This window comes from Zea mays, chromosome 10, assembly GCF_902167145.1.
Source record: "Zea mays cultivar B73 chromosome 10, Zm-B73-REFERENCE-NAM-5.0, whole genome shotgun sequence".
Classification (NCBI taxonomy): domain Eukaryota; kingdom Viridiplantae; phylum Streptophyta; class Magnoliopsida; order Poales; family Poaceae; genus Zea; species Zea mays.
Genome location: NC_050105.1, coordinates 84884822 through 84889388, shown reverse-complemented (window position 1 = coordinate 84889388; position 4567 = coordinate 84884822). Strand labels below are relative to the sequence as shown.

Sequence of the window (4567 nt, the reverse complement as noted above, 5' to 3'; positions counted from 1 at the left end):
CTTCTGTCGGGTGGCGCACCAGACAGTCCGATGCATCACCGGACATGAACAGTGCTTGTCCGGTGTCCGATCTCCTTCCTTTTCTGGAGAAGCTGACCGTTGCGCCCTCCGTCTTGTTGGTGCACCGGACACTGTCCGGTGCACACCGGACAATCCGGTGCGACCAACTGACCATTGGCTCAGGCCATGCGTCGCCCGCTGATTGCGCTACCAACCGTTGGCGCGAGCGCCGTTGGCTCACCGGACAGTCCGGTGCACACCGAACAGTCTGGTGAATTTAAGCCGCAGCGCCCTCGGCAAATTCTCGAGAGCAAAGAATTCGTCGCTGGGGCCAGCCTGGGCACCGGACACTGTCCGGTGCACACCGGACAGTCTGGTGCACCCCAGGCTAGTGCATGTTTGGCTGAACTCATGCCAAACTTTTTCAATCCAATTTCTTTTGATTTGGCAAGATTCCTAGCACTTAGAGAAATATGTTAGTATCCAAAATCAATTTACTAAGTCCGGAGACATACCTTGATTCTTTGATTTGCATCTTTCAACCACTTAGCACTTATGAACCAAAGTAATTTGTGTTGGTCATCTAATCACAAAAACATTTATAGAAATGGCCCAAAGGCACATTTCCCTTTCAACCGAGCCCCAGGCTACGAAGGTCAGGGGTTGGTATATGTGTACATTTGGGCCGGGCCTAATGGGCCGGCCCGAAGCACGAAAAAAGCATGACCCAGACACGGCACGACCCAAAATAATTTAGTGCCGGGCCGGCACGACCTGATATATTGGGTCGGTTTTGGGCAGAGGTCGTGACCCATGGGCAGGCATGAGCATGACCCATTTAAGGCAGGCATGAAATGGCCCATATGGAGGCACGAAAAGGCCCATAAATTTATTAAAACCACACTTTATTCCACACTTTCATGTACTTGATAAAGAACATAAAGCTAGAGATAATACTAGTTAGATGTTTTTTGTAGCTTTGAACTAGAGTATGTGATGTAACTTTACTTTTGTTATGAACATTAGATAATAAACTGAACTTACGAACTTTGTATAGAGCTGATTATACTCTTTTTTCTTCTAAGAAAATGATCTGTAAACGAGGTAGTCTTTGCATAGCTCTGGTAACTTAATACAAATATTAAGTTTGCTTTTGGTCAAATTTATTTGTCTTATATTTTATTTATTTTATTAAATTTGTTTTGAATTTAGGGCTCTAATGTGACTTTCGGGCCTTGATGTGAATTTTGAGCCAAAAATTAAATTTTGGGCTTTTATAATTTTAGGCCACCAGAAATGAGCCCAGCATGTTTAAGCAATTACGTGCTAGGCCGAGGACTAGGCCCGTGGGCCAGCCCGGCACGACCTGAAATTCAAACGGGCCAGGCTGGCTCGAAATTCAAACAAGACTGGCCTTTTTGGGCTTGGGCTGGGCCAGGCCGGGTGGCCCGAATGTAGACTTGTAGAGGTCGGCATAGCTTGAATGAACGCGCTCAGGCCCCACGCTACCCGCACTGTCCGCCATAAAGAATACAAGACATCTAGGCGACCCCGGGCCCCACGAGCACATGTGGCTTTACCCTAGGTAGAACGTTTGGTTTTACCCTTGTCTGGTGGCTCCTTCCTGGGGAAGCCACTGATGGTTGACCCATCTCCCGACCTATAAAAGAGACAGGTTGGCCCACAAGTTGAGGGTTGAGTTCTCTCGAACACACGACAGACATAAGGACGAACCCTAGACTAGACGACGCCTAGAAGGACTGACAAACAGGAAAAGGACCCGGAGTCCCGAGCCCCGTCGCCAAGCCAAGACTTAGCTAGGACTCCATCTGTAACTACCTCCACCATAAATAAGAGACTTGGGAGCTTCTCCTCCCTCTCTCGCTCACTTATAACCCCTACTACAAGCTTTGATCATCAATGGTACCGGTAGCGCAAGCCGCCAATGACTAGAAGTAGGGACGTTCTGCCTGAACCTATATAAATCTTGCGTTCACCGTGCACACCGTCCGAAGCCCGTAACGCGCACAATAAATTTACTTGTCGAAATGAGGTTTGGAACACCAACAGGCTCCTTAATTTTCGACTCATACCCTTCTCGACCTTTTGGCTAAAATAAAGTGTAATCTTATCAGTTTAATATCTGGTATGTGGACTATATGTTCACTTGGTATTAAATTTATTTTGTGAGAATTTATTGTGGGAAGGGTGTCGGGGATACAGTCCCTAGACCCTGGGGTCAATTGGTCAATGAGCACACTGGGGAAAGGCCTCTGGAAACCGGGCCAGCTGGTTAGTCAAATGAGACAGGTAACATCTACCCTAGAAGAACCCACCCCATGACGAACCCTGTGACACTGAGTCGGGGTCGAGCGTGGCGGAACCGGATAGGGGGCCCGAGCGTGCCGATGGGAAACCAATCGAGTGGATCCCACGCCTAGCCCGAGACCGACCCATCATAAATGACCGACCACATTAATCGCGCTTGGAGTCGAGCCACATCGGAGGTGCCATCTGCTTCCCGCTCTTGACCTACGAACCCTTAGAGCACAGAGCACTCATGACCTATGAGCCCCTCGGACTGTGACACATTTATGTCCTGCACATTCCCAGCCAGCAGAGCACTCATGACCTATCGGGACTAAGCCTAAGTGCATAGACCGCTAGCAGGGCATAACACCCAAGCTTAAGGCTATGAAGGCCAGGGGTCGGCATAGTCTAAATGATGGCGCCCAGGCCCACACCGTCGTCACTGTCCGTAATAAAGAATACAGATAGCCAAGCAACTGCAGGCACGCGTGGCTTTACCCCATGGTAGGACACCCAGGTTTACCGTCCCCTAGTGGCTCCTTCCCAAGGAAGCCACCACAGGCCGCCCCTCTCCTTAGCCTATAAAGGGAGGAGGCCGACCCCCGAACAAAGCGGGAGACCCCCCTCTTACTAGAGGAGCGCACGGAGGATGCCCTTTTAGGAAAGGGCACTCAGAGGTTTCTTCACTTGGGAGGACAACACAAGGACGGACTAAGTCGAGACAACGCCAAGAAGACCAACGTACAGGAGGAGTACCTAGAGGTTGGAGCCCCGTCGCCAAGCCAAGACTTAGCTAGGACTCTACCTTGTAACCACTACCACCATGAACAAGAGACTTGGAAGCCTCTCCTCCATCTCTCGCCTTGCTTGTAACCCCTACTACAAGCTTTGATCATCAATGGTGTCGGTCACACAAGCCATCGATGACTGGATGTAGGGATGTTCTGCCCGAACCAGTATAAATCTTGTGCCCACCGCGCACACCGTCCGGAGCCCGGAACACACATAATAAATTTACTTATTAGAGCGAGGTTTGAGACACCGATAGTTGGCACGCCAAGTAGGGGACTTGCGCGCTCCATGAAGAAATTCTTTAAAGCTCTTGATGGTTGGCAATGACCTTGACGCGGTTCGGACTCCTAAAACAACCATCCATTTTGGGAATCTTGATTTCATCGTCGGCAGCAAGGAAACAATGGACCAGACCACAAAATCCCTGGTTCCTCGGACGAGCAAATCATTCAACGTCATTGAAGGCTTTGGCCACCTCTAGCTGGGTCCCTCAGGAGGTGGCGACCTGTAGCTACGCGTGCTGCAACCCGCTTTCACCGAGGTCGCGGGTGTGCTAGGCCCCATCCATGGTCCGTTCCACGCCTCCTCTCGCCAGAGCCAGAAGGCGGACTCTTTCCCATGTCAAGCGGGCTCGACCACGACTGGACCCAAGAGTGCCTCATTGTCACCTCCACAAGGGACCCCTCTACGCTCGCGGAGAACCTAGAGGAGCCCCTCGCTAGTGCCATAGTATATGTCGTTACATCCGCCTGCCTCGATTCGACCTGCCATCCCAAGAACCGTAGCTAGGGCAAGGTCCCACACAGGGTGGTCGAGGTTCCATAACCAGGAGGCGGGGCTGCCACGACGTCGAGCGGGGTGGCATCGATGAAGTTTTTGGCCAACACACACCATAGCGACTGGCTCTCGTTGTTGCCTGACCTACGGCCGAACTGGCTCACCGCGATTTCCCCGAGCAAGCCAGATATCATAGCCGCTGCAGTGCTTTTACACAAACTCCTTGAGGTAGAGACTCCAAGCGGACGAAGGACCCACCAAGAAAATTGAGGCTTCCTCAAACTCGTAGTTCAGTAGAAGACTGAATCTTCTGCGTCACAACATTAGAACCCAGGGCTGATCGATGCATCGCATCCACGCCACCGGGGAACGACGCCTTGATGGGACAGCCACTCGGATCTGAGCAAGGCATGTAATAGATCTCGCTCTACCGGTGTGTAACACTCCAAAATCCTATTCTGGGTAAATTAGGAAAACTCATTTCGTGATTTAAATAAATGGGTTTTCAAATAATAGGTTACATAAAAGATTCTTATATGAACTATCCTTTGTGTTAAAGATCTATTTTCTAAAAAAGAATTAAGTTAAACTATCACTTAATATAGATTTTACATAAGAAATTATATTGTTTTAAATAAATATGTGAAGATTATAGAATTATTTTATTGTACTTCTAAAATGTAGCTAT

The 4567-nt window shown here is 49.5% G+C and overlaps 1 pseudogene; it reads left to right on the top strand.

Annotated features, from left to right (window-relative positions):
• The first annotated feature begins 2089 nt into the window (after positions 1-2089).
• On the top strand, positions 2090-2198 carry LOC111590421 (uncharacterized; annotated as a pseudogene).
• The last annotated feature ends 2369 nt before the right edge of the window (positions 2199-4567 follow it).